This window comes from Carlito syrichta, unplaced genomic scaffold (assembly GCF_000164805.1).
Source record: "Carlito syrichta isolate Samal-C Ts95f unplaced genomic scaffold, Tarsius_syrichta-2.0.1 Scaffold302543, whole genome shotgun sequence".
Taxonomy (NCBI): domain Eukaryota; kingdom Metazoa; phylum Chordata; class Mammalia; order Primates; family Tarsiidae; genus Carlito; species Carlito syrichta.
The window spans coordinates 276,539-292,359 of NW_007246639.1; positions in this window are offsets into that span (position 1 = coordinate 276,539).

Consider the following 15,821-nt stretch of genomic DNA (forward strand, 5'->3'; position numbering starts at 1 on the left):
GACAGACTGAGACTCCAACTCAAAAAAAAAAAAATGCCTGGGATCAGAAGTGTTTTAGATTTAGAATTTTTTTGAGGGGGAGGGGTGGATTTTGGAATATTTGCACATAGATAATGAGATATCGGGGATGGGACCAAAGTCTAAACACAAAATTCATGTATGTTTTATAAACACTTTATACACATAGTCTGCTATGAGTATAAGGTAGTTTTACACAATGTGTTAAATAATTTTGTGCATGAAACAAAGTTTTGGTAGCCAGAGGACAAGGTGAGGAAGCTCCTGAAGATGGCATGTGTTACCTTGTGATGGAAAGGGTTCTGTAAAGTCTTCCTGCATGAGAGTCGTATTAGCTCCTAACAAGGACTGGTGGGCAATCTCTGTAGGCTCTGAGGATCCATGGGCATCTGTAGAGCCAGAATCTTCAGGAGCATTGACCCAGATTCCCCATCTGGGTTCCAGGTTTTCCAGCTAGGACTTTTGGCAGTTTACAAAAAGGCTCTTATCTCTCACACTGGAAAAGTAGATACAACTAAGGAGCAAGCCCAGGGTCTAACAATCCCTGGGCTTGTTTCATAAACATTTAAATGCTTAGCCAAGGGATTATTAGACCCTGGGCTTGCTCCTTGGTTGTGTCTACTTTTCAGACCATTTATATGAGTTCATGTTCTCCAGATGTAGATGCACAGATAGAATTAGAAGTGCAAGAGATTATAGGGGGAAACACTTGTGAGTGATAAAGGGGAGAGAGAGCAGGAGTGAGAATGGTGAGACTTTGGATGGCATTGTCAATCTGATACACGTGAAAGGGGGAAAGGGCAAATCTCAGATTCACTGAGGCTCTGGGAAAATCTCAGCAGGCAGATGAGGGACTAGAACAAAGAGTGCTCCTTGAGGGATCCTGCCTTGGCAGTATAGAGCCCTCTAAAATCTCTGTTACTCTTACTCATTGGCTGAGAGCAATCCAGGGAGTTTGTGGCCTTGGTATGAATGTAGCCTCAGAGCCTGGAGCTGCATCTGTTGGAGACTTCAGTGGTGCACCTCTATGGCAACCACATCCTTACTTCTCTCTTGCTTAAGTCAAAATCATGAAATAATCTTTCTTTCTTTTTTTTTTTGTTCCCCAAATCCAAACTTTCAAGATAACTTGTGGCCAAACCTTCAAATCCTATCTAGTATCATCTCTCACTACCTTTACTACCCTAATTGATATGAAGAGACATAGGGATGGCCATTTACAGGCCTGAAGCTACCAGAGGCTAGGAGAAAGACCTGGGGCACTTTCCTTCAGAGGGAGCACGGCCCTGCTAACACCTTTATTTCAGACTTCTGGCCTCCAGAACTGTGAGACAATACATTTCTGTTGTTTAGGCCACCCTGTTTGTGGTACTTTGTTACAGCAGCTCTAGCATAGTAATACAGATGTTTTCTCTCATTTGGATTACTACAAGAGCCACCCCGTTGACATCTGCTTCAGTTTTTTCCAACAGAGCAGTAAGAATGATCTTGCTTAACATAAGTTAGATTATGTCACTCCTCAGTTAAAAATTATTCAGAGGATTTCTATTTTAGAGCAAAAGCCAAAGGCTTTACAAAGGCTCACTTTACGTGGGCCTTCCTCCTTCTCTGACCCCAACTCCTCCTTTGCCTTCCCTGTGCTAGCTTCTACCTTGAATCTTCACACAGGCCAGGCTCTCTCCCACGTAAGAGCCTTGCTCTCGCTACCTTTGCCCCAGATATTCTTATGACTCATTTTCTTACGTTTTCCACGTCTTTTTTCAGATGTGATCTCTAAAGGAGCTTACCCTGACCACCTGATTTAAAATTATAATTACCCTCCTCTGTACACCTGAGCCCCCTTAATCTGCTTTATTCTGTTCTTTTTCCATAGAACTTATTACCGAAGATATAAATTATTTTACTTAGTTCTTATTATCTGGCATCTTCCACTAGAATGAATTTTTGTCTTATTCTCTGATGTATCCCTAGCAACATAACAGTGCCTACTTCTAGGAGATGTGTAATGTTTGGTGAGTATATGCATAGGCTTTCTGGAGTGGAAAACAAATAGAATATTAGACCCCATAGTAGCACAACAGATCTCCCCACAATTTAATATCTGGTTTGAATCTTGTCTCCAGAGCTAACCAATCTTCATTCCCCTAAGATAAATAAAAAGCATCCTGTGTCAGGCCCAAGATCAAAGAGAATCATGTTTTGTGTGTGCCTTCAAGGACATGTCATGTGGCTGGAGGCAGGCAGATTGCCACAGGTTTTCTTTTCTGTCGTTTCCTTTTTTTTTTTTTAATGGTGTGGTAGAGGTAAGGCAAGGGGTGACAACAGGGCTAGGTAGGTTCATCTTGCTTCATTTAGTCCAAGCAGGCTTTCTTTGAGGTGAAGTTGAAGACTTTTTTAGGTACCATACTTAGAATTAAAATCTTCCTTTCCCCACCCTGTATCTAACCAGAGTAGATGTCATATGAAAAAGATATCAGTATCCGAGATTCTCTGACATAATGATGAACCTATTTTAAAATGTAGAGGGATTTTTTTATTGATGAAAAATTATGGTCATTATGCGAGCTTCTGACTCATCCTTATTACCTCCAGGCCAATTTTGTGAAAACTTGTAAATAAAAAGTGCTGCTGGCAACATTATGCAAAAAGGAGCCTCTAGACAGGATTTAACTAAGGCTGGTGACTGCAGTGAAAGAGATACATAAATTAAATGGTAACTTAGTCCTAATCTTAGGTCAGAAAATGGGTATCTGTAGTCCTATTCAGTAGTAGGATTTAAATTCTGAAATTTCTTTTTATGATCTGTCAAAAGAGACAATATTTTAAAAAGTGAATCCATGTCTGAGAAGTTTTGTTTAATTGAATTATTTTTCTTCAGTTAAATTTTCTAAAAAGTAGTTTTTGCCATTCTTTGATGTGACAGAAATCTTGAGTGATAGCTCCAAGAAAAATTAGTATTTTAGGTGTATGTCTTTTTTTCTATTCATTCGTTTTCTTATTTATTCATTGTTGAATGTCTATTATATACTAATCTGGATTATAAAGCTGAGTATTCTCTCTGTTTATGGTGATCACAGTTCTCAGCTCTTTTCTGAACAGGGTAGACATGGGAGGAATTGTCTACCTTGTATTCACTGTGGTGACTTAGAAGGAAATAATTTTCATACCACCTTTGGCTGAAAATTATTATTATTTTTATTGTGGTAAGAGCACTTAACATGAGAGCTACTCTAACACATTTTTAGCTGCACAATACAATATTATTGACTATAAGCATAATGTTGTACAGTAGATCTCTATAATTTATTCATCTTGTGCAACTGAAATTTTATATCCATTGAACAGCAACTTCTCCTTTGTCCCTCCTCTTAGGTCCTGGCAACCACCATTCTACTTTCTGTTTTTATAAGTTTGACTATTTTAGATACCTCATATAGGTGAAATCATACATAGTAGCAAGTAGGACCACAGACTAAAAAGCTTCTGGACATCAAAGGAACCAGTCAACAATGGAATAGGCTGAAAATTCTTCTCTGCAAAGGAAAAAGCATTCATAATTGGATGAGGAGAAGAATAAACATTGCCAGTCAGCATAATTTGTAGTAGTGGGGGACTATGTTCACACTTTCCCCTGATTTTTTTGCTGAAGGGGAAATAAAATTTAAAAAATGGTCAGAATTAAAGGTTTGAGAAAAACACCTGTATTTCCACCTCTAGATGATAATTGTTATTTGCTTTAAAGTATCAGTTGCTCAATTCTTATTCATTTGTATTTTTCCCCAAAAGAAGACAACTACTTTGTTCCTTAATGATAACTTTCTTTTCTTTTCTTTTTTTTTTTTGATTTGGAGTCTCACTCCGTTGCCCAGACTGGAGTGCAGTGGCTGCTCTCAGCCATTGCAGCCTCTACCCACTGGGCTCCGGCGATCCTCCCGCCTCAGCCTTCCGAGTAGCTGGAATTACAGGTGTGCGCTACGACGCCCAGCTGATTTTTTTTGATTTATTGTAGAGATAAGGGCTCGCCAAGTTGCCCGGGTGGGTCTCGAACCGGCGGGCTCAGTCAATCCACTCAGCTCGGCCTCCCAAAGCGCTGGGATTACAGGTTGAATCACCGAGCCCGGCCAATGATAACTTTCATTGATATTCTTTCCCTCTCTTCTTTAAGGTAATAATTCCGCAAAACACTTTTTTATCTATAAGATATTTCCTTGTCTTATTTCCACATTTTATTTTCTGCATTCTAATGAGCTATTAAAAAACTTTAGAAGCTCACCTCAACATTTTCTTTAGTAAATCAAGTTATTCTCAGATTATTTCCCTTCTCCTTACTTTTTTTCCTCTCATCTTTTTTCTTTAGCTTTTTTTCTCCAAAAACATAATCCTATTTTCACGTTCCTTCCTTCCTTTCTGATATATAGTTAACCTAACTCTTTTGGAAATATTTTTGGTCTCATTGATTTTCTGTATTTGAAAATCTTTTAGTAGATTTCAAAGAGTTCCAAGTCTATATTATATTCCTAAAAAGAATATTCTTTATACTGCAACTTTATTTTTTTTCATATTTTTGGATGTCCCCTTTATTTTAATTCAATCTTCTTCTCCTTTTAGTGTTTTGTCTTCAAGGAGGACACAAGACCTTCCTTTTTTCTGAATTATCTTTGGTTTATTGAAAAAATGATTCAAGACAAAACGTCACAGATTTCTACTCTTATTCTAGGAAGATGGCTCCAACATATCTTCTCAGGGTCTCTGGTAGATTCATTTTTAAAATTCAATTTACTAGTTTTCTTTTGAGAATATATAAAGTCACTTCTGAAGACTGTGATTTTCCAAAATTTGCCTTGTCTTTTGGGGACACTAGACAGCTTACTCCATGTTCTCATGTTGAGTCTCACTTAAACACCGCATCCAAAAATGTCAAAATCTGGTGGTCCATTAATTAATTTTGTTCCATTAATTTATCTGAAATCGATAATTTATCTTCCTAGGGTTTGACCCAATCTCTTAGGCTTCCTTAAATATTTAACAAAAAATTTTTGCAGCTGGGCACGGAGGCTCATGCTTGTAATCCTAGCACTTTGGGAGGCAGAGGTGAGAGAATTGTCTCTACTCGGGAGTTCAAGACCTTTGCAGCATGGCAAGACCTTGTCTCTTCAATAAATCAAAAAATCAGCTGGACGTGGTGGAGCATGCTTGTGGTTCCAGCTATTTGGAAGGCTGAAGCAGAAGGATCACCTGAGCCCAGCAGGTCGAGGCCGCAGTGGCCATAAGCGTGCTTACTGCATTTCCAACCTGGGGGACAGAGTGAGACCCCAACTTAAAAAAAATTTTTTTCCAAGTCCTTTTCCAACACTTTAGCACACCAAGACATCACAATAATGTTTTTGGAATTCTCTTCTTTAGTCAAGTTGTAGGTTCTGGTGATGTCTTCTTTCTATAAATGGCTAATCCAGTCTCAGACTCTTCAATTTCGAGGTTAATAAGAATTGTTTCAAAACACAAATGTTACTTACCTATACCTACCCACCTACCCATCTACTTCCTTTCCTCCCTCTTTTTTTTTTTTTGTCAGTTAAATTTAGGAGTCATCTGAAACTATTTGGTTGAAAAACCAATTCTTGGGAATAAAAATTTTTATTCAATATAATTTTTGGTGCCAAATTACCAAAGTATGACCAAAAGACATACCTGCCCTATTTTCTCTTCACTTTTTGATTATAAGATTTATCCTTAAATATGATTTTGTTCCTGAAAACTGTCTTGATGTCCTTCACAAGAAAAACATTCGCATTATTAATTTTTGAGGTGTGAAACAATTTGTCCTTATTTCAAAAGAATCTTATTTCCTCACTTTCAGCAACAAAGCCTAAAAAAATATTTCTCTGCACATGAGAGTCAGTTTTAGAAATACAAATCATAACAATGAGATACCATTTCATGCCTGCTAGGGTGGTTAGAATAAAAAAGACAGATAATAAGTGGTGGTGAGAATGTAGAGAAATTGGAACGCTCTGCAATGTTGGTAGGAGTGTAAAATATAAAATAGTACAATCATTTGGAAAAATAGTTTTGAAGTTTCTCAAAGGTTTAAATGTAGAGTTACCGTATGATCCAGCAATTCTACACTTAGGTATATACTCAAGAGAAATGAAAACACGTGTCCACCCAAAACTTATACACAGATGTTTGCAGCAGCACTATTTGTAATAGCCAAAAAGTAGAAGCAAACCAAATGCCTAACAGCAGATGAACAGATAAATGTGAGGGGGGATCCCCCCAAAGACTGGAATTTATTTATTAAAAAATTGAGTATTTCAACATGTTTAAACTTCAGTCATCTTTAAAGTACTCTCTGTTTGATGCAATACACCTATCAAGGTGCCTTTTCCACTGCTCAAAACAGTGCTTAAACTTGCCAGTTTTGATACCTTTTAGTGCTTCTGCCATTTTTGGTTTTACTTCTTCCACATCAGCAAAACATTTCCCTTTGAGGACATTTTTCTTTTTAAAATTATTTTATTTTATTTTAAAGATGTGAGGTACAATTCAGGATTAGGTATACAAGTGGTCACTGTACAATTAAAGTTTGGGCCTCCCTTTGGTTCCCACTTTGCCTGGTTTGAGATCAGGTATGCTTATTGATGTTGTGCCCCCCACCCCCACTCTGGCAGTATCCCACTACTGCCAATCCCTTTCTTATAGTATTATGGTAAATGTTCAGGGTCCATTTATGAGTGAGAACAAGTGGTACTCAGTTCTTTGTTTCTGTGATAGATTACTGAGTATGATAGACTCTAAATTCATCCAAGTTGCTGTGACGTTCATATGTTTGTACTTCTTTATGACTGTGTAACATTACATTGTGTATATGTAACACATTTTTTAAAAATCGAGTCCAGCTTTGATGGACTGCATGGTTGGTTCCATGGTTTTGCTGTTACGAATAGTGCTGCAATAAACATGTGTGTGTGAATATCTTTTCTGTAGAATGATTTGAGTTCCTTGGGGTATATTCTTAGAAGGAGGATTACTGGGTCGTATGAAAGGTCGATTTTTAGTTCTGTTAGAAATTGCCACACTGTTTTCCACAGAGTTTGTATTAATTTACACTCCCACCAATAGTGTAGAAGCATTCCCTTTTCTCCTCATCCTCGCCAACATCGTTGTTGCTTGTTTATTAATCACGGCCATTCTTATTAATTCTTACTGGTATCTCAATGTGGTTTTGATTTGCGTTTCTCTGATGATTAGTGAGGCTGAGAACATTTTCATGTGTCTGTTGGCTGCTCATATATCTTCTTTTGAGAAGTGTCTATTCATGTCTTCTGCCCACTTTTAATGGGGCTGTTTTTTCCCCCCTTTTGGCACATTGAGCTCCTTGTAGATCTGGATGTTAGGCTTTTGTTAGATAAAGAGTTGGCAAACTTTTTTTACCATTCTGTGGGCTGTCTCCCCACACTCTTAATGGTTTCTTTGGCTTTGCAGAAGCGTTTCAGTTTGTTGAGATCCCACTTGTCAATCTTATCTCTTATGGCATGAGCTTTTGGGGTTTTGATCAGGAATTGGTTGGTTATTCTAATTTCTGTAAGGGTGTCTCCTGAATTTTCTAAGAATCATATAGTTTGAGGTTTACATTTAGTTCTTTGATCAACTTAGAGTTGATTTTTGTGTATGGTGATAGGTAGAGGTCCTGTTTCATTCTTCATTAGGTCAGCCAGTTTTCCCTGCACTGTTTACTGAATAGGTTGTCCTCGACCCAGTGGTTATTGTTGATGGCTTTGTCAAAGATGAATTGGTTGAGAACTTGAAGTTTTTGCTTCCAGAATCTCTATCCTGTTCCATTGGTCTATATGCCTGTTCTTGTAGCAATATATAAGACTGTTTTGATTATTGTAGCCTTATAATAAAGTTTAAGGTCTGGAAGTGTGATGCCTCTAGGTTTGCTTCTTTTTCTGAAGATTGTTTTGGCTATTCATGGTTGTTTATATTTCCATATGAATTTCTGTATTGTCATTTCCGGTTTGAGAAAAATTATACTGGTAATTTAACGGGTATTGCATTGAGTCTGTAGATTGCCTTGGGAAGGACTTAACAATGTTGATTCTTCCAATCCACGAGCATGGAACATTTTTATTTGTTTGTGTCCTCTTTGATTTTTTTGAGCAGTGTTTTGTAGTTTTTGTTGTAAAGGTCTTTCACTTCTCTGGTTAGGAAGATGCCAAGGTATTTCATTTTGTGTGGCTATTGTGAATGGGATTGTGCTTTTAATTTGGGTCTCTGCCTGTTTGTTGTTGGTGTATACACATGTGACTGTCTTTTGCACATTGATTTTGTACCTTGAGACTTTGCCAAAGTCCTGTATCAGTGCAAGGAGGTTTTTGACAGATTCTCTTGGGTTTTCAAGGTATAGGATTATATCATCCACAAAGAGGGATAGCTCAATTTCCTCTTTCCTATTTGGATACTCCTGATTTCTTTCTCTTGACTGATTGCTCTGGCTAGGACTTCCAACACTATGTTGAGCAGGAGAGGTGATAGTGGGAGGCCTTGTCTTGTTCTGATTTTCAGGGAAATACTTCCAATTTCTGTATAGTAGCAATATGTTGGCTGTGGGTTTATCATAGATGGTTCTTACTATTTTGAGGTATGTTTCCAATATGCCTAGGTGTTCAAGAGTTTTTATCAAGAAGGGATGCTGAGTTTTGTCGAAAGCTTTTTCGGATTTTGTTTGGTATTCTTTCTTTTGAGGATGTTAGCAACCACTGATGATTATTTTCTAGATCCATTAGTTCATAAGGTGTTCTAAAGGGGGATATTCTGTCTAAGGATATAATCCTTAGTGGTTCTTGTTTTTACATCTGTTGATGTATTGAATAACATTTATGGTCTTGTGGATGTTGAACCAGTCCTGTATCCCAGGGATGAAGTCTACTTGGTCATGGTGGGTGATTTTGAGATGGCTTGTTGAATCCGATTTGCTAAGAATTTTGAGAATTTTGGCATCTATGTTTATCAGGGATACTGGCCTGTTTTTTTTTCCTTTGTTGGATCTTTATCTGGTTTGGGTATCAGTGTGAGGTTAACTTCAAAAATGATTTGAGTAGAGTTCCATCTTTCCTGATTGCCTAGAATGCTTTCAATAGGATTGGTGTCAGCTCCTCCTTGCATGCTTTGTAGAATTCTACTGAAAAGTCGTCTGTCTGTGGCTTTTTTTGTAGGTAGTTTTCTTATGATGGAGTCAATTTCCTAGGTTGTTATTAGTCTATTTAGGATATTAGTTTTCCCTTGCTTCAACCTTTGGAGTTTGTGTGATGTCAGAAAGTCCTCAATTTCACTTAGGTTATCAAGTTGGTTTCCATGCAGGTGTGTATAGTAATCTCTGATAATCTTTTGTATTTCTTCAGGGTCAGTTGCATTTCTGATTATGTTTATTTGGGCTTTTTCTTTTTTTTTCTTGGTCAATCTGGCTAGGGGTCCATCAATCTTGTTTATCCTCTCAAAGAACCAGCTTTTGGTTTCATTGATTTTTTTCTGTGACAAATTTGTCTTCTGTGTCCCATATTTGGACTTTTACTTTGGTAATCTGGATTCTTCTGCTGAAGTTAGGGTTTGATGGTCTTGTCTTTCCAGTTCCTTCAGGTGCTTTGTTAGGCTATTAACTCATGATTGTCCTAATTTCTTGATGTGTGTATGTGTAGAGCTTTAAAATCCCCTCTTAGTATTGTTTTCATGGCAACCCAGAGGTTTTGGTAGAATGCGTCTTTGTTTTTATTTGTTTCTAAGAATCCTTTAATTTCTGTTTTGACTTCTGTGTTGACTCAGGAATTGTTCAGCATCATACTGTTTAGTGTCCATGTCTTTGTGTGTTTTGAGGAATCTTGTGGGTGGCAATATTTATTTATTTTTTCCACTGTGGTCTGAGAAGGTTCACGGCAGTCTTTTGATCTTGTGAAATTTGTTTATGCTTGATTCATGACTGAGGATGTGGTTGATCTTGGAGTACATTCCATGTGGTGATGAATAGAAAAAAAATTTGCTTGGGGTGAGATTGGGTGAATAGGGAGAGTGGGACACAGGATTCATGACATTTTGGGTCCAAAACTGCTGAACACTCAGTGCACTGTGTGCAGGTGTGCTTTTAAGTTCACCCATTAGGAAATGGGTGAACATGCCAAAAGACTCCCCCCCAAAAATAAAATAAAATAAGAAATTACAGAAGCTGAACATAGCTTCTCACAACAATGCTAACTGGTACATTGATGCCGTGGGGTTCCTAGAGCACTTACCTAGTGGTGGAGGCCAGTAATACAAAGGGGTCTGCCCTCTGAAAAATATTCTGGCATTTTGGGGTCCTCCCTTGTAAATGTGGTATATCTATACAATAAATATAATTTGACCATAAAAAGAAATGAAGTATGGATAATACAGCTTGGATGAACCTTGAAGACATTTTGCCAAGTGATAGAAGCCAGATACCACAAAAAAAACTACTAATACATGAGTTTGTTTTTTTTTCTTTATAAGTTTAAGTTTCACTCTATGGCCTAGGCTGGAGTGCAATGGTGTGATCATAGCCCACTGTTACCTTGAACTCCTGGGATCAAGTATTCCTCTTGCCTTAGCCTTCTGAATAACTAGGACTACAGGCATGTACCACCATGCCTTGCTAATTAAGAGAAATTTTTTTTTGTAGAGGAGAGGTCTCACTATATTGGCTAGGCTGTTCTCTAATTCCTGCCTGGGCCTCCCAAAGTGCTGGGATTACAGGTGTGAACCTCTGTGCTTGGCATACTATTTATATTAAATGTTCAGCATAGGTATATCAAGAATACAGAAAGGAGATTAATGTTTGCCTAGGGCTGGGGTGGCAGTGAGGCAGTGATCAGTGACTGTTGATGGGTATTAGGCTTCTTTTGGGTGTGATTGCATTTCTTAAGTTTCTTTTACTCTATGGTTCCACTTCCATGTCTTTTTTCCCCTTGTAATTTCTTGTTGTTGAAGTAATCAGGCCTGCAGAATTCCCACAGTCTGTATTTACTGATTGCATCTTCATGGTGTTGCTGAATGTGCTCCTCTGTGCTCTATTTTTACTAAAAATTGGTAGTTAAATTTACTGGTTGATCAGTCAGATACTTCATAGATTGCTGTGTTGAGTATCCTACCAGGGGGTACATAATGTTTGGTATTCTTTCTTTTGAGGATGTTAGCAACAACTGATGATTATTTTCTAGATCCATTAATTCATAAGATGTTCAAGGGGGATATTCTGTTTTTACTTCTTTTTTTATTAGGTGGAATACTTCCAATTGAAGAAAATATGAAGTGGTTCATTGCCAAGCTTCAATGGTAACCAGAGCTTTTTAAAATGCCCTTATGAACTTACAAATGTAAGTTCATAAACATATGTGATGTGTTCTAATCCATTGCTGGTATAATCCTTATTGGTGCTTAAATCTTCCCATATTTGGCCAGGGGGAACATTCAAGTTGGCTGCTGGGCCCTCTAGATACAACTCTAGTAGTGTCTGATGGCTTCCTTACTTTCTAGGGTAAAAGATTGTTCCAGGCTCAACTTTTATATTTCCTGCTCTAGACCTGAATCTGCCACTTCTCCATGAAGTCCTGAGGTATTTCAGAGACCATTATCTGGGTGCAATGTGTGTGTACAGCTTCTATTCCACTCATTATTTATAGATTTTTTTCAGTGGTTAGATACAGAAAAAAATTTTAAAGATAAAATACATTATTAATTCATACTGATGCTTCTAATTCAAAAAACAAGATTTTGACCTACTTTTGTCTGATCTTACATTCATGTTTTTTTTCCTCTACCTTAAAATATGTTCTTTTTTTATTATGAACATTTTTATTCCAAAAAATTGGTAGACCTGGATAAAATTCACAAAATTTTAGAAACATAAACTCACAAAGACTCAAGAGGAAGATTTCAAAAATCTGAATAAAGCTATAACAAATAAATTCACTGAATCAATAATTAAACACCTTTCAAAAAAGGAAAATTAAAGATTGAATGACTTCACTAGTGAATTATACTAAAAATCTAAATAATTAACATTAATTTTTCCTAAATACTTAAAATATACATAAGAGGAAAAAACACTTACTGGCTTAACTGGTATTGGTTATCTTTTTGCAATGATGAACAAAATATCTGAATCGACCCTGCAAATGTACCTAATGCCACTGAATTGTATATATTAAGCTAGTTGAAATGCCAAATGTTATGCTGCATGTATTTTATCATAACAAAAATAACCTTAGCACTTGCAATTTTTTTAAATTTATTTTTTTATTTTAAAGATGTGGGGTGCAATTCAGAATTAGGTATATCTCTCTTTATGCGTCTGACTATTTACATATCTTATATCTCCCACTTCCTTCTTAGATAAATAAACAGCTAACATACTACACACACTTTTCTTAAATTACAGATTGTATTTTAATTTAAATTATTTTCAAGGGCTCAGTTAGAAGGCTGAAGGACAATCATGACAATATTTGAGTAGCCTCTAGTTTTAAGTTAGAATTGTGTGTTTGATAAAAAGGAGTAGATCACCATTTTTCCTTCCTTCTTTCCTTTTCTTACTCCCATATGTTTTTACAACTCAGTGCTGGAAATACATCTGCTGCTATGGACTTGGCCACTATGGTGGTTGTGCTGTAGTTTTTTAGGACTGGTTAAGATTTTCTGAATGCTCAATGTCAAAGTGGGTCTTGTGCAAGGTTATGTAGCAAAAAACAGCAAATATTACTGAGTACCTATTTATGCAAAGCATATGCAGCAAGATGTGGAGAATGAAGTTAGGAACAAGTCAGATACTTTCCCTGCTTCATGATCTTACAGTTCTGAGACAGGAAAAGAAAAGGGTAAGAAATGTTCACCATGTTAAGAGATGGGAGAAGCTGGGGATTCCCATTTTCAGGTGTGGTAGTCAAAGCTCACTGCAAGAATAGTCACAATAAGTGACCATTTACCTTGGGGCCCCTTTTGCCTTTAAACCTGATCTGGTGTAAACCTGAAATTTCTACTTCTGAAAAAAATCTTTCCTTTGAGTTGTCATTATCTTCAGAAATACTTGTTTAAAAGAATAAGGAAGACTCAGTGCGGTAACATAATAGATCTCATTCCATTCTGGCCCAATGCCTTTAATAGATTTCTAGAAGATGAAAGGTTCCTCAGGAATATTAATAAGAAAGGTTTGAGGAAGACATCCAGGGGTCAGATTATAATTATAATAAAGCTTAGATAGTGAATGTACAGAATGACATAATCAAAATGATTTTGATAGGTTGGGAGAATGGGCCTGGTAACAACAGGATAGAATAATGTGTGAATAAAAGTGACAGCATTTTTCATCACATAGCTAAACCCACATACCTGGTCCAGGAATTGGAGCAGCTGAAGGGCGATCCAGAGGAAACTAGAGCAAGTTGCAGGCCCAGCTACTGCTTCATGCCAATGAGGTGAACCAGCAGAAATAAGTAGCAACCTATGTGTGCCAAAAAATGGATACTTCATTATTTCTGCCCACTAAATCTCCCATGAGTATCATTCTGTGTCCAACCCTTGTCAGAAATATGCAGGAAAGGGAATTCTGAGAACTGTAGTTCAGCCTAGCCAAATTGGCACATTATAAAGGCCACTAAAGATGTGCACTACTGTGATTTCTTTTTTTCTTTTTTGTAAGTGACAGACATAAAAATTAGGGAAAAAAAAATTTGCAAGATACAGGGGTGACTCAAGTAACCTTGGGCAGGAATGCAGCCAGGTCTCTGGAGAGCTTGGAATTAGTCACGGCATACCATTCTGATGCTTTCATTGCTGCCCCTTGTCATAGCTGCTTTATTCTCTCTATACACCTCTTTCCTTTGCTCCTTCAATCTACATGGCACGTGAAGAATGGCCAACCCACAGGTTTCAAGGCTATATTCATGGTAGCTGTAAGAGGCATCTCAGGAGACTAAGCCAGCCTGTCTGTTTTTCCCTTCTTCACTATTTCGATTCAAATATTGGGAAATGAGCCGGGCTCGGTGGCTCAGCCTGTAATCCCGCGCCTTTGGGAGGCTGAGGTGAGTGGATTGCCTGAGCCCGCGGGTTCGAGACCCGCCTGGGCAGCGAGACCTCATCTCTACAATAAATCAAAAAATTAGCTGGGCGTGGTAGCACGCGCCTGTAATTCTGGCTACTTGGAAGGCTGAGGCGGAAGGATCGCCAGAGCTCAGCAGGTCAAGGTTGCGGTGGCCGGGAGCAGCCACTGCACTCCAGTCTGGGCGACAGAGTGAGACTCCAACTCAAAAAAAAAACAACAAAACAAATATTGGAAAATGAACTGATTGGTTCAACTTTGACCTCATGCTTGTTCCTAGTCCAATTAGGGGGACAAAGTCACATTATGCAAAATGCTTCCAAGGGCAGGACCCACCACTGTAAGGGAACCAGACAGTTAAGGAGAGTTTACTCAAGGAGTTTCTATACTTGGTTTATCAGCTGAATTTGTTCTAAAATACGTTCCTCAGCAAGCTGTGACACCAAAGAAGATGCCCAGAGGTCCCTGTGTTTCTGATAGTGTAGTGTTTTTTGTTTTTCCATTTTCCACCCTTTTCTCCCTTGTAGTGCTCAGAGTTTTGATGCCCCATTGCCCCTGGCCTAGGACAGGTTATCTTATCACTCCTTCTCTGATCTAAACTATCTACATTTTTATAAATAAGAAAGAGCAGTGCAGTATCTAATCTGAGAGAATTAAACCTAACGCCTGACCTCTCCCCCCCGAAAAAACAAAACAACAATGAAAACAATTTAAAAAAACCCTCTGTATCAGAGGAACCTTGGGTTTGGTGAAACCAAAAGGGCAAAACAAGGCATGGAGACTGGACAGGCCAAGAAATCAGTATTGTTATTTGGTTTAGCCCAGATGGAAGTCTTGGCAAGGGTCCTAACATTGGGACAAATACAAAGATACTTTTCAACCCCAAATACTACTTGTTAAGCAATTCATTGTTTTGTTCTTACTGGAGGATTGCACAGAATGATTTATAGCTAGATTTGATGTGTGACAATGATGGTTTGAAACCATGGGGGAGTAACTAATACATTCTGTGACTCTCTGTGACTTGTGAAAAGACTGGAGTGAGAAGAAGCAATTGTAATGCCTGGACACTAAGTGCTTGTTAATGATAATTGAGCTGTTAGTGCTTTCAGACTTGTTTCTAAAGGCCAGAAATGCCTATCAAAGAATCACCAACATAGGCAAGCTGTAAAGTAGATGAATTTTACAGTCTATGGCCTATGCTTCCAAGCCTTCTGTCTTAGTCCATTTGGGCTGATATAGCAAAATACCATAAACTAGGTAGCTTATAAACAACAGAAATTTATTTCTTACAGTTCTGGAGGCTGGGAAGTCCAAGATCAAGGTGTCAGCAGATTTGGTTTTTGGTGGCAACACACTTTCTGGCTCATAGATGACATTTTCCAACTGTGTCCTCACATGGAAAGAGAAGGGAAGCTTGCTAAAGCTGCCATGGGCCAATTTTATAAGGACACTAAGGCCGTTCATGAGGGCTTTGTTTTCATGACTTAATCACCTCCCAAGAGGCTCCACCTGCTATTACCAGCACCTTGGAGGTTAGGACTTTAGCGTATAAATTTTTGAGGACACAAACATTTAGACCACAGTATCCGCCTCACTCAATCATTCAATAAATATTTATTGATTGCCCACTATATGCTAGGGACTGTGCTATTCTCTAAAACTCTTATGAAAAAATAAATCAATAATATCTTAG